The 15855-nt window shown below is 24.6% G+C and overlaps 2 long non-coding RNA genes across 2 annotated transcripts in view; one reads left to right on the top strand and one right to left on the bottom strand.

Moving 5' to 3' along the window:
• The window catches only part of LOC136973518 (uncharacterized), a 44133-nt gene extending 42583 nt beyond the window's left edge, over positions 1–1550 (top strand). The window contains exon 2 of the long non-coding RNA XR_010880512.1: positions 644–1550. This is a non-coding gene — a long non-coding RNA (uncharacterized lncRNA). The remainder of the gene's footprint in view (positions 1–643) is intronic.
• Positions 1551–6305: 4755 nt separating this feature from the next.
• LOC136973517 (uncharacterized) lies at positions 6306–9578 on the bottom strand. Its single transcript, XR_010880511.1, has 2 exons — positions 9466–9578; positions 6306–6658 (listed from the first exon to the last, which is right to left on the bottom strand). It is a non-coding gene; the product is annotated as an uncharacterized lncRNA (long non-coding RNA).
• Between the last annotated feature and the right edge of the window lie 6277 nt (positions 9579–15855).

Below are 15855 nucleotides of genomic sequence, written 5' to 3'. Positions count from 1 at the left end.
GTCTATTTCGAATAATTTTATAAAAGTATACATCTGAAATTTAATATACACAATATACAATTAAATAACAATTTATTAATTAAAATATCAATCTAAATTTAAACTGGCCTTAGAATTTATTGCGATTATTTTAATTAGATTCGACTGCATCTTTAAAACTGTTTATATTCTTGCTCAACTGTAAAAATTATTACAATAAAAATATCCATTTGACGGAACATTTTTATTAATGAAAGAAAAAGATGAAAATTGCATATATTTATTATTATTATTATTTTTTTAAGTGAAAAGGAATTTACATAACAAACAAACTCTTAGTCATCCTTTATAGCCAAGCGTTCAATAGAACGACGTCCTATTCACAAAGTAATCTCTGTTTAATACTCTTCACTCGACTGAGATTTCTATCATCGTAACCACTAATGCACATATTATTACCGATGAAATATAGGTTGGAAGAATAATATTTCTTTACATTTTGCGCCCGTTTTAATTTTGTACTTCTACTGTATAAATCTCTGTTGTAATAATATTTTTACTCGATTTCGTATTTAATATCTCTGTTTCCTTTTGTAAAATTCCACTATGATATGATAATAACCTGATATATAAATATATATGTATCTATTTCATTTAATTACAGTTATGTTGGCGTATTCCCTACATTCGTTGACGCTGTTGCTCATCTGTTTAATGACGTCTACGATGATCCTCAATTCCGAAAGGACTGTAAATGGAATGCATCGAGTATCGTATTCAAAAATTGGAAATGCAGAAAACCCTTCGTTGAATTTATATAGGAGATGGAAGTTCATCCATCAAGATATCAAAACTAAAAGAGCATTGTCGTTTCTGGCATATTGGAAATCTCCCTCCGAAAATACTTTTGTACAACCAGTTGCAAGTGATGTTAACTCAAGACCGGTTGGCTTACCTTTTCGATGGGGATAAATACTTCTATTTTTTCATGGCTGAACTTTTAGTTGACTGACGGATGTGATTTTATCCCTACATTTCTTACATACGGTAGTTAATTCGAACATTTAATTATATTTATAGTTTTTATTTATATGAGAAAACGATGAACAAATTACGTGAACAGATCATTATATATATTTACATAACTTATATACATACAACGATAGTTAAATGGATCTCTTTTAAAATATTTATTCTGTAAATAGATTAAATAAAGTACAGATATACAAATTAAATTCTGTTTAATTTACATAAATATTTACGAATAAAATTAATAATTTTAAAAATATTTGCGTTTAATCGAATTAAAAAATAAAGAACTGTATTAAACTGTTGAAAATGTGATGGAAAAATGTGAAATTAAATTAAATGTATCGTTTAAAATAATTTAAATGAAAATTAAAGATATTGATTTCTGACAAGCATCCCGGATGTGTCGCTGAAGTCATTTTTTTCATTTATTAAAAACTTTGACCGTCCCTACATATGATAAAATGTAAATTAATAACATTTAATGCTCATTAAATAAAGCAGAAATATTATTAATGATTAATAAACGTAAATAAAGTAAAGATACGTTCATCGTAATTAACGATTAAATCTTCCTTTGAAAATTAATGAAGTATTTTATATTAAATTATGCAATTAAATCCTGTTATTGTGATATAAAGTAGGATTAAAGTTGCATAAAGGGATTCGGATAGAAGTGCAATCTGTTTATTTTTTATCAACTTTCTTAAGTTCATTAAAAGAAGAAAGAACCGAAAACAATTAATATTTATTTCAGTGCATTGGAAATATCTAATAAAATTTTTAAATTATTAATTAATTCGATAACTTTGCGATAATACTCGGAATTTTTTTTAATTCTGGCGAGAGTCAATAATTGGATAGGACAGACAATAATTGGATGAATGAAGAAGATGTATATGAGGTAATTATTTAGCAGTTTTTTTTGGTGTGAAATAGTTCAAGAATTGTTCCAAAAAATGATTGATCGAATTACTTAAAAGAGGTGAAAGATTATCTTTTTTCTCGTCTTTTCTTTTCACAAAAAGTTTGTTGAAAAATGATGTATTTTGTTATCGAGATCCTCTGTGTTTTCAATAAGATGAGATATCCAAAGCATCAATATCTCAGTATAAACATTGCATTTAGACATCGGTTTATCGTTTTAATTTATTTGAAAACATTATTAAAAGAAATAATAAATTTCTTTTAAATATATATAAATTCATTTTTTAGGATCGCCTTGCGTAATTCACGTAGAAGATTTAAATGTTTAATTGCTCTAAATTCTTAGTCACTTGACGATACATTAAAATTTAAATAATTACGTATTTTTTTAAATAAATGATTTCTAATATATTTCAGTGAAGAATATTATTATTATTATTTAAAAGTGTTTTTTTTTTCATTTAAGATTATTACAGAAATCGTGTTATAATTTTAAAAATATAAATTGCAAAAGATATGCATTAAAATGAATATTTTATTACTCTATAACAATATCCAAACTAATGGGTCACAATTCACAGGCGGAATCAAACACTTTATTCCCGAGTAAAAGAGGATAGTCAATTGGAAACTTGTCCTCAATTTTTCTTATACAATATTTTTTAATTGTGGTAATTTATGTAAAATATAAAACTTAATTTCTAGTCTAACGACTGAAGTTAAACAAAAGAATATAAACTTACATTATTTACAAATAAGTTATAAAGAAAACATTATATACTTAAATTTTATTAACTTCACAAACATAATATCTGATCTTTATACAAATTTTATATAACAAATAATATTTCTTTATAAAATCCTACAGAAAGATCTCATATTATTATTATTATAAGTATAATGATATTCAATCCATGAAGATTGTGCATAATACAGTCATTGGAGAGGAATGTATTTTTTTTAGATCTATGTATTCTATTTAGGGAGAATATTATATACGATTCGTAATTTTGAATATATAAATTCAAACAAATTTATAGTTTTCAAAGATCGAATAAAGATTAATAGAATATCCATCTAATTATAAATTAATTTTGTTTCTAGAAAGTAATAGATTTAATTCACACAAAATTTATAAAGATCAATTATACGTTCTACTTTTTTATTTGCTAAAAGATAAAAAGAATTGAATAAATTAGCAAAAATTGATATTTAATAAGAGTTCTATTATTTCATTTTTACATTGGATTATTATAACAGCATCTTATATTAAAATTAAAGAAGCAGAAAAATATTTAAATTATTACTATTATTTTCTTGGTTAGGTTTTGAAGATTTTCACCCTCATTTGTTTTTGATTTACAACTTTGTCATTAACGCAAACAGATTTTAAACAGGAATAAACTTCGTATTTCGAATGGAATCATAATTATAGCTGTAGAAAAAAAATAACCTATGCTATAGAAAATCAGGAGACTCATACAGAGTTAAAGACAATAGAGCCATCTTTTCCCTAACGAGCATAACTCAGATCGTGTCTGAAACAAAAGTAACCCAATAAAAAAAAATATCACGAAAGAAAAAAATATGTTTAGCTATTCTAAACAGTTTTTTTTCTTTAAAAGTTAATACAACTTCGATGTTTTCAATCCTTTTGAAAGAAGTTCGGATAAAATGGCGACGTTTTAACCCACTTCTAAAACTTTGTTAAGTGTAAAATTAAATTAAAACCTATAGAAAAAATGTAATATAAATTTTTATTGATAAATATTTGTAATCATTTATGTAATCGAACGACAAATTTATTTTATATTATTATAAATGATTTTACGTAATTATTTTTTCATAAATTAATCTATTCTGTGAGATCTTTATTTGAAATAAAATTATTAATAAATTTTAAAAAATAATAATAATATTATCTATAATTATTTAAACTGAAAATCTTTATATTTCAAAACTACATCGTAATCTTAAAATTAAAACATTCGAAATTAATATTTTGAGGAACTAAAAATTGTTATAATTAATTAGAAATCTGTTTTATTATACATTATTAGTATTAGCCTACTTTTAATCAAGTCCGAAAAGGCCAAGTGATACTGAACACTGATATTTAGTAGGGGGTTCATGCCTGAACAACGTGAAGTTTCCCGGACTTTCTTCGTGTTTTCCACCTAACTTAAATAGGAGCCAATTTTCTATATAAAGTCATAAGTCTCCCACTGTCGCATTGCCTCATCCCATCAACTCCATCGAGTTTTTAAATCATTTACTGAAATTAAGAAACCCAGACAGAATTAAATTTTAAAGACGATTTGAAAAAAACCTCAACGGACTATTTCGTTTCGTTTATGCAGATTTTATTATTCCATTAAATGCATTCTCGCGAGTTTTCTTAAATTTAATGGCTTAAAATTTATACATCATCTATAATAATATAATAAACTCGATGAATAATATCCAAAATTTAATTTTCCATCATTCAGTTTCTAATTTCTTATTCAAACATCGTGTCGATCAGAAAATCCTATTTAACTCGTTATTGCGCGATGATGGAAAAGATAAAAAAAAAATCTATTTTCATTAACAAAAGCTGAAAATAAAAGCGAATTGAGAGATTTTACGCCACTTAAATAGTGAAAATATTCTGTGTTTAATTAATTTATTATTAATTCTTCTGTTTTACGCTCGTTTCTACTATATTAAACACTTTAAATTTCATTACTCCACGGATTTCAAAGTGCCTGAAATCGTGTGATTTAAATTTACAGAATCAGTTGTAGTGACGTGAAAATGTGAAAAAATTTATTAAGACAGTAAATAATTTATTCTGTTAACAATTAAAACGTGTTAAAACGATATTTCAATTAAGAGTATGGGAAAGGCAATAAGACTTAGAAGTTCTCTTCACCAAAAATAAATCAAAACAAGAAAATGTTGTTAGTTTTTAGAATAAAAACAAATATATCCTGTTGTGATATTATTGTAAATTCGGTTTATATGTTGTATGAACGGAAAAGATATAAAACTTTAGGCTTGTTTTCACCAGAAAATAACGCGCGATGGATTATTATTGCTGGATTTCATAATGCTTGAAGTATAGAGTATTGAACATTTATTTTGGTATAAGAAATTTAGAAGAAAGGAAAACTTTCTACTTTTATTTCCATTTTGATCAATCGTATTTATTTATTTTATATAACTTTAAATAATTTATACTTAGAATTCAAGCTTTTAGAATGGAATCATTCGAAAGTTACAATTAATATAAATTATATTATAGTAGTTGAAGTAATTTTATATAAGTTTATTTTCGTTAGTTTGCATTTAATGTCTGTTTATTACGTTATTATTTAATATTTATGTTAATGACGTTTATTTTTTATTAAGAGTTAACTGTTTCGGAATGTTTATTCTTAATCTTAATTAGGCTGCAATTTGGAAAAAATTGTAAGCCTATAAATTCATACTGTCGTCCGTCTTTCTATCTTTCCTTAATCTCGAGAATGGAGTTAAATAGATGAAAGAAGAGAACAAATATGGAAACCTTGGGGGCAGGAGGTCACGATTAAGTATATAATAATTTCCGATATAAACCGGAAGTTACGTTATTTCAATTCAATAATTTTCCCCTGAAAAGTGTTAGATAGATGACCGACATGACTCTACTGTTAAAGGAAAAGTATGATGTACAGGGGCAAGCCACTACTAATTTGAGGTGGAGAGCGTATATTTTAAATTAAATAAATTAAAAATATGATTTAAAATTTTTAGTCCGGTATTGTGACGATGTCGCAATAAATAATTGCTCGTTTTCTAATCCAATATATATTTAAACTTTGAAACAACACTAATTAAAGAAAATACTTGTTATTATTTTTTATAGTAAAAATTATTTATTTTTAAGTATTTTTTGTCGTTCTTTTATGTGCTTAATGACTTTAGAGCATTGAAAATTTTTCATAATTCTCAAATTTCATTTAAAAATAAATTCTTCTGTTTACGAAGTTTATTTTAAAAATACCTGCTTATTCAGCACAAATCATGTGTTAATATTTTACAATTTTATTTAAAATTCATTTGAAATATTTAACAATCATCAGTCAAAAATTCATTCAATTAAAAAAAAAGAAAGAAAAGTTTAGTATATGAATATGGCAAATATATATATTTGTTTTAAAATTAAAACAAAATAATTAACATAATTTAATTTATTCACTTATATTTATATACAATAATACTGTATTTAATGTATATTATGTGCGATAGAATTATCATTTTCTTGATTTTTTTTAAATAAAAGAAAATTAATGCCATCGAATATTTTTTGTTTAAAAATGTATATAGATCATAATAACACACGAAGATAAAATATTCGATATAAGTTTAATTATTACAGTTAAATCCCGAAGTGTCCGACACAATTTCTATCCCCAACGTAGAGGGTTGCCGAAAGGACGTCGGTTTCCCAACATACTGCCCAAATTGGACGTCCTGAAAAAGCCCGAAAGGCGCGGGATGTCGCCTCCTCCTCGATTTAAACCAAATGGTGTGTTTTGAGTAAAAATGCTGAGGACTCTTTTGGCCATCTTGTTCCGAAACGATCGATAAGGTATATCGGTGACGTCATCATCCATCAAATGGCTCCATTCTTCTATAGAGCCGCTGGAAGAATAAATGAGAAAACAGAGAACAGCCAAAGACAAGTACATAGCTGAAACTGAAAGAAAATTTCATATATTTAATATATAATTTATAAAATATTTAGTTTTTACATAGAATAATATGATTTAATAATCAATATTTTATTAAAAACACATATTTTCTTATTGATATATATTATAATAAAAAATAAAACAAATTGTTTCAAAATAAATTATATATATATATTTTTAATATATATAAAATTTTTAAACTGTATCAAAAATAGAATAAAATCGCATAGAACAGAAAAATATTTTACTATTAGATTTACGATAAAGCACGAAATGTGGAAAAGGTAGAGACTATGCATTTGTAAGAGTAACAAGTAGCTTATCTAGTTTCTTCGCGAAAAAGACATACACACGTATATATAAAAAAGTGGTCTATAAACATTAAATTCAGGTTATTCGATGTATTAGGATCGAAGCACTAAAAATTATTAAATCGATGCGATCAGGATAAGCGTTATGTCATCGCAGAAACATCTGCTTGGAGTTTCGATTGAGGCAAAGTTTGTAAATTCTCTTCATAGTTTAACACATTGGTGCGTAGAAAATTAAAACGACAACAACAGATGAGTGTAAATACGAGCCAATAGAACTACAACCGTCAATCCTTATTAAGACTCAATAAATATTGCATCCTACCATGCAAGAAGGACAACAATTCAGACCCGATTATCATCCTCTTAGCGTGAAATCGAGTCATATTATCGAATGGCAGCTTTTGAGGTTGCCTTAATAGATTGCGGTCCACTTCCTTTTGTTTGTAGGCGTGCTGATGTCGTTTCGATAATCACTCTTCCGATATTTTAATGGCACGCAAAATGTCCTCTTACGTTTTCATGGATGAAAACCATTCTTACGATCTGTAATAATTAATTTATTTTTCCCCAAAGTTTTCTTCTTTTTTAATTATCATTTATTTAATATTAATAAATATCTTCTTGCAGAATTTTAATCGTAAATTTTGTAAGAGTTAATTTCAGTAGACCAATGAAGAGTTTCTTCATTTTCAATGTCCAAAAAGTTTCTTCTAAGCTATTTCATAATTATGCTTATACGTAAAATTACAACGAATGAATTCGTTTGTTTTGTTGATTAAAATATCTTATTAAATATATGTAATTATAAAAAAATCCGATTTGAATTTATAGTTAATCAAATAAAGTTTTATCCTTGAAAATATGTCATCGAATATACTTATATTACACGAGTTTTATTTAAACATTGAAATTTTGGCAAATGTTCTAAGCAGTTGGATTACAGAAACAAGCATTTTAAAATGAATTTTAAATTTTTCCTGTAATATAAAAGTTCTTTATAACTTTGCTAATTTATATTAAAATTAGAAATATCTTGAAACTTAATACTCTTTCGTAGATAAATTTTATAAGAAATAATAGACTTAACAAGCAAATTATCTTTAAATAGAGCTATTTATTTATTGACTTAAAGACTGTATAACTTATTAAAATTATTAGAAATACAATTTACATACATTTATAATTTATTTATACAAAAATATACGTTACTCTTCTTTTATAATATTTTATTATTCAATGTAGAAAGAGTTATGTTAATAAACTTCTATCAGATGCTAACTCAAATTGAAGCCACTATATATTTTAAAATTTAATGTTTTTTTTTTTTTTTTGAAGTTTAAATTCATATTTTTACTTTTTAAAATGTTACTTTAATAACCATAAAGATCATTTATAGCTTTTCAAGAATAAACACGCTAAAATACTTCTAAATCAGTTTATTGTATTTATTTATTTGGAAACGTTTTGTCGAATTTAAACGTGATCTATACAAATATTTATCCATTATTTTTGAATAAATGAAACTTTTTACGTTCGACAGAGTGGTTTGCAAACATAATTGAAGTGTTTGTCACAAACTATTCAACAGATTTTTCTTTAAATTCACTAAAAATGTTCAAATTTAACCTTAAAATGTTAGACAAAACAACAGAATATACTAAGCTATACTATGCTACAAATTACAATAATGGAAATAAATTATGAATATATACAGTATATAAGTTTAAATATGCCTGTACGCAATGTCTAAAAAAACAAAATTAAATCATATTTTAACACAAGTCCTTATTTGAATGAAATAATTTTGTTTCTTTTAGATTAAAATTAAAAACCCATTTAAAAATTTATATATATTATGCAACATTTAATCAACTTTTTTTGTCTTAAGATTTAATTTGAATTCCTGTAGCGACGAGATGACGGAAGTCAAAAAATTGAATAAAATTTTCACTACCGGGGATCAAGGAAAGTATTTATATTAAATGTAATTCTCGGTTAGGTTAATTAATTGAAAAAGACCCCTTGGTGACCGGTTGGTAAATTTCTTTTCCTTGTATAAAGAAGGAAGAAACTTTAATGAAGAGGGAGATTTAACTTGTAATGAACTATCGGACATTTTGACAGATCGCTTAAAATAAACTTGAAAAGAATCCTATTGGTTGGTGCTAATTTCAGTAGTTAAGAACAAGCGAAAAATATAAATATTATATTATTACAGAGGAGTTTTGGGGAGAGATTTTTCTCCAGAAAAACCATCAGATTTACAATCTAAATGAAATTTTTATCACTTTACATCAGCTAATATCGAAGAGAGAATAATTCAGCGGCTAATAAAAAAATTCCCAAACATTTATTTATATTTTGTACTTCGCAAATAAGTTAACGTTTAATACTTTAGTTCGAAAGATGGTGAATAATTAATGGATTTTTGCTAATGCGTTAAATTGTAAAAAAAGAAAACGTAATTGAAATGTGAATTGAAAATGAACAAATCTTACCTTTATGCATTAAACAAAGCAGAAGTACTTTGACGTCTGACTAGAAGTGGAGATATTATTATGATACTTTATCTTTGTATAGTACTCTTGGTTTGGCATTAATGACGTCAGCGATCGCAACTGACCAATAGAATACCTATCTTTAGTGTTATAAATGCGCAAGAGATGGAGCCACTGTTTCACCCTTTTCGAATGATAAATTGCGTTCAATCAAGGTATAATAATGTTAAGAAATGATAACATTGAACAAGTTATGTGAAAACGCGTCAAGCTTTATTAAACCGAACAATTCGAGGTTATTATAAAAGTTAAACTTTTTTTACATTTTAAATAAATTAAAATCTATGTTAATCGCTTACTTACATAAATAAAAAATAAAAAATAAAATAAGAAAATACATTTTAAAATTTCTACTAATTTTCTGTATTTATTTTACAATTTAAGAGTTATTTAAACGTACAGAAGAAAATTTAAACAATTTTAATACCACTTTTACAAACTATTACACGATAATAACATTAAGGTGTTTGCAAATATTTGAATTAAAACTAATCAAAACACGCGATAACTTTTAACCAGATTTTTACGAGTTAATCTGAGTAAAAGTTATGACATGGACCGAAGCCAAGTATCAATTTTTGCAGAGAAAATTATTGTGTGCCAGTGGGAATATGGACTTCGTGACGTCAATATTTACGTATTTCCTTATTGCGTTGCATATGTTGAAAATAGCTGTCTTTCTTGGTTGATGTAATGTTACGCTGCTAATCTAATATTTGTAGTTTTTATCTTGCAATGTTACGAAGATGAGAACGGCTGTGAAAAGGAGAATTCATATCGTAACCGATTGATCAGTTTTATGATGTTCGTGTACAGTAACAATATTTTTATAGATAAGAATTTTGCTGTTATGTTGATATTAATTACTAATTATTATTATTTATTATAAAAGTTAAATTATTGTTAGACCTACCATGCCTTTTGCCTTATAAATTGTGAATTGAATAATGTATTTCATACAACGTTATAAATAATACAACAAAGGAAAATTAATTGAAAGGTAAGTTAATTTTTTAATCATTTTTCTTGTATAACTTTAATATATATAGATTTATACTCGAATGTTGATCAATAAATATTTAAAAAAAATAGTAAAATGTAATTAATATATATTAATTTATCACATTTATTTTTATTAGTTTATATTCCATATTTAATTTAATAATTTTTTCTTTACATTACTTTTTAAATGTTAAATATTAAATGTATATAGATTAAGTGTACATAAATTATTTAAGTTGATAACTTTAATTTTATATATATTTTGCTAGAAAAAATACAGACAACATATTTAAGTATACTACTTGCAAATATTATATTCAAAAGGTTAAGAGTTGTAACTAAAATGTATAAATATAATTCTAAAAATTTAAAGCTTTTCTTAATATTTCGTCAGAAATAATAATAATAAAATACTTATTAAAATTTCATTTACTAAAATATTTGATAGCAGTTGTCACGAACATCGTCGATGTCGTAATTTGTCAAGCTTAATATCAAATATACAATTTTCTAACGAAAAAAAAAAACATTTTTATATATTTAGAATATTTTACTTTATTATTTTGGTAAAATATTTTTACCAAAATAATAAAGTTAGTCTCTAGTCCCCCTCATAAATAAGAGGGACCAGAGACTAACTATGAGGGGGACCTCAAAACGTTCGTTAAAATTATTCAGTCTATGAATTATTAAATAATAATAATAATTTATTTCTTGATAAATTTTATAATTTTAAAAAATATAATACAATATTTAACGCTGTTTGATTTTTAAATATACCACAGGACCTGAAAAAGAGTAAGTAGATCGGGTCACTCTCGACATCTGAAAGATCTTTACTGCATAACTGGTTACATTTAGTAATTTTTTTTATTGATTTAAGACCTAAAATCTATAGTCGTGTTAGCAATTAAAGCAAAATAGAATTTTAGTTTAAATAAATTTATTAATATTATTATATTGATTCCAATATTTTAGAATTATTTTACTTTATATATATGTATATATATATAATTTTCTTTTTTCTTTCTTTAAATTATTTCCGAAGAAATTAAATTTCTTGGAAAGATCTATATTTAACTTAATATACTGGCATATAATATTCTACAGACATTTTCATATCGATAATTGAAAAAAGATTTATACATTTTTATCTATTTTTATATTGCTGCAATAACATAAATTGATTACTAATTAACCAATTTACAGAATAATAATTGAACAATAATTAATTTAATCAGAGAGTAATTAAATAATTTAAAACAATTATTAAACAATGATTATATTTAATGATTGCATTTAATATCACATGGTTTTTAATTACGTAAATTCATTTTTGGCTCGTGTTCGTTGCTCTAAATAAATATTTTAAAACGATTTTAATTATTAAAAAAAAAATGTTTTAAAATGTATCAAAAATTAATTAATTACTATAATGTATATAAATGGGGGCCTCGATATTATTTATTAACTTTTTAACTTAATTTTTAAGATTATTTAAGTTATGCCTACTCAAATTATATTTATTTGAATAGTATTCTGCCTCCAGTTTTCTATTGTAAACGAATAAACTAATTTTTTAGTGTACTAAATAAAAGTAATCGATCCAATACATTAACTTTAGATTAGAACAATTTTACAGGCTTATTTCTAATTCTAATATTGCGTAAACTGCCCTATATAAAATATTTAAAATTCTTTTTATGTCCTTTCAATTCAATTACTGGAACAGTTCTCGTTCTATAAAAAGAGAACAAGATGAAGTAGGTTTATGTTCTTTTAAAAGATTTATATTCATTGATTTTTAACTTTTAAAGAAGTTATATTTGAACTTTTTACAACTAAATTTCTTTAATCACTGTTATTATTGCAGATTTAAAGGTTTAAAACACGCTTTTCATTGATAAAAAATTTTAAATAAAATTCGAATTATAGTTTTATAGCCAAAATAAAATGTAAAAACGAATAATCATCCTTGAATTCAGATCGATAAAAAAAAAATTAATTAAAAATTACTTAACTCTTAAACATATGTGGATTTAATTCTGTTATAAAATTAAACTTATATACTAGGTGGCCCATAACCAATATATATAGCTTTAAGATTATTTTAAAAACAATTAAAATTGCTTTAGAATACGGTTGGCTCATTCATGAAGCTAGTTTCCGATGGAGCAATTGAATTATAGATGTTAAAATGCAGCTGTTCGAAACCGATTTTAATCGTTCTTAAAATATATCTCGGTTATGCTTTATATTAAAATTCAGTTTTTATAACTTGGACAAAAATCTTTTATAATTTAAAAAATATTTATTAATTATATAAAATTTTATCTTTGTGTCTACTGATCAAGTATACACATTTATTGTTTACATAAAAAATGAACCATATTAATTTTTAGCATTATTAAAACATAAAAATTATTTTTACAGCAGAGTATTGATGGCATTTAATAAGAATTTAAGAAATTTTGAATTAAAATTGTGGACACTACAGAAATTTATCAAAATAAAAACAATTCCAAGAGTTTGATTTTCATTTCTTTCCAATCTTTGTGAGGAGCAGAACTATTTTTCTTTTGTTTGCTAAACGATTTCAATTTGTATTAAAAAATAAAAAAGTGTAAAGAAAACTACAGTAATATATCACTCTCAATCTGTACATTTGTTTTTTCTTAATGAAAGATTAGGAGTATTCGTCCCTTCGGAGTTTATTTATAGAGTTCGGGACAAACTAGCTTTATTTTAAGATTTCGGCTGTCTTTATTGTGTCGAAATTCTCTGTTCCTTTAAATGAAACAGATTATACTGATAACAGACAAATAATGGTTATTTATATTTAGAAAATACAATTTATCTATCAATTTTATTTAAATTAATACATACGTAAATTTTATCTTTTGTCAGATTAAAATATTTTTTAAGAAAAAATTTAATTAGAAAAATTGTGTCTACTTGTTTTCATTCGATCAATAGATTAAACAAGACGTTTAGTACTATGATTTTAAGTTTAGAATAAAAATAATAATTAGAATTATTAACGTTAAATTATACTAGTAGTAATTACCCATTTATGTCACGGAAGTATAAAGAAAAAGTAGTAAAATTATGCTGTTTAAAATATAATATAGCAATTAAGAAATAAAGTGTTAGAAATTTTTTATTCACAATATATAGAATTTTAGTACTTCATAGGGTCAACAAATGAAAACTTTGGTATAGATTAAACAGTTTTATTCATTACTATTGATTATTAATGTAAGATATTTGTTCAAAGGTTTTGGGATAATTTATAGAATAGATACAAGAAAAATTATTATTATTTCAACTATCTTTAAGTTGATTCTTTAATGCAATTACTATTTGTCTATATTTTACTCTCTCTGCTATTGTTGACTTCAAATTTGCATATTTAAAGCAAAAATAAAATAAAAAATAAAGAAAAGCAAACGTTGGAAGCTAGAAATAATGATAAATCCATATTTCGACACAACATTTCTTTAAGGTTTGAAAGTTGTGTAAAAATAACTTATGTGATTTGAAGTTTATTAAGGTTGTATCTTGTTAATTAATATCAAGTAAAGATATTCATTAACTAAATTAAATTATAAATTAAAGTAAATCTTTAATTGTCATTATTTTTAAATTTGTAAAATATTACTTTACATTATATTAAGAACAAAGTTTTTAATGCAAACTAAACATTAGCCTTTCATCGTAGAATTTACGTATAGTATATATGTTGTTATTGAAAATAATCAGATGTTTGATCAACTAGTGTTTAAATTAATGATTATAAGAAACGTTGAAATAATTATTATTTAATGTATTTAATTATTAGTTTTCAATTCATCATACAAATCGAAGAGCTTGAAGTAAGAACATGTTACCTCATTTTTTCAAGTTTCTACGAAAAACACCTTAAAGTTCTGAATTTTCTCTGTATTTTACGACAGCTCACAGGTGATTAATGATATTATAGGTTAGTATGTGAGTCAAGAGTCTGGTAATATCTCCCATACGTTTGTAGAAATTCACCAATGTTCAACAAAAGAACTAAGTTAACATATATCTGTCCCAAGATCTTCAATTATATTTAAAATTTTTAATAATTTCAAAAAAGATTTAATACTTAATGAATTAACTGTAATGATATTGTAATACACAATAATTAAAATTGTATAATGTTATAAAATTGAACGTGAACCTTATATGTACCTTGTGATCATAGTGATATATATTGATGTGGTCAAGTCGATACAGAAACTCTCTCTCTGTAACAAATCCATTACAGGGAAAACTTCCAACACCATTTAAAAGTATAGAAGTAAATATCGATACCTGAAACATTTACAGACACTTAGATGGAATTATAACTTAATAATTAATTAATATATCAAGATAATATCGATACGGAGCTTTGTAAATCATTAAAAATCTCTACATTTCTCTATATGTTATATAAATTAAAAACTTTTTATAATATAAAATAATATTTAAGAAATAAATTATATATAATTTTGTTTGATTAATATAATTTAATAAGTAATTGCTTTTTGTAAGCTGATAATTCTCGTGATTAATCTATTAAATAGTTTCTCTAATAAATATTAATTTTACATTAAATTCTTCTGTTTACTAACCAAATTCGAAAAGATTCGCTTATAAACTTATGTATGCTTGTTTGTATACAGTAAATATGCCTATGTAGAGCGGAATGGAGGACGGGATTTTTTCCAGTCCTTATCACAAGATCCGTTGGAAAAACTTGGATCATTTTTAAATCAATTGATACTTTAATTTATTAATTTTCATATGGTACAGGACATTAAAAAGTATAACATTCCTCCCCAAAACACTAGATAACAGTGTCCAGTATTTCCTTATGGAGAGGGTTAATAGCAGAAAGTACCTGGAGCAACGACGGGACAGCTAGAAAGTGGTCAAAATTTTTCAAACAAAACAAATAAAGAAATAAAATGCAATTTATTTACATATATTCATTTGAAGTTAAAATACAATAGATTCGTCAACTTATAAAAAAAGAAAAGAAAATGAACATCTCAAACATTAAATCAGTACAATTTTAGGCTGTCATATTCAGAATCTGCTCCTAAAATTATAGAATGTTATAAGAAAAACCAAGTAAATATATGAAAAAATGAATCCCGAGGCAATTCAATACATTATAAAGTTGTGCGTGATTTCCCCGAGAAAGTGTCCGCGGTTGCCCCAAATTGATATGTTTGATTATAATCAGCTTTGGAAAGACAGACGTTACTTTAACTATTGATTTATGGTAAATAAAGAGCAGAAAACACATTATTA

This window comes from Centruroides vittatus, unplaced genomic scaffold (assembly GCF_030686945.1).
Source record: "Centruroides vittatus isolate TY-2023 unplaced genomic scaffold, ASM3068694v2 contig_3187, whole genome shotgun sequence".
In the NCBI taxonomy this organism is placed as follows: Eukaryota; Metazoa; Arthropoda; class Arachnida; order Scorpiones; family Buthidae; genus Centruroides; species Centruroides vittatus.
This window is presented reverse-complemented; position numbering and strand designations above follow the sequence as displayed.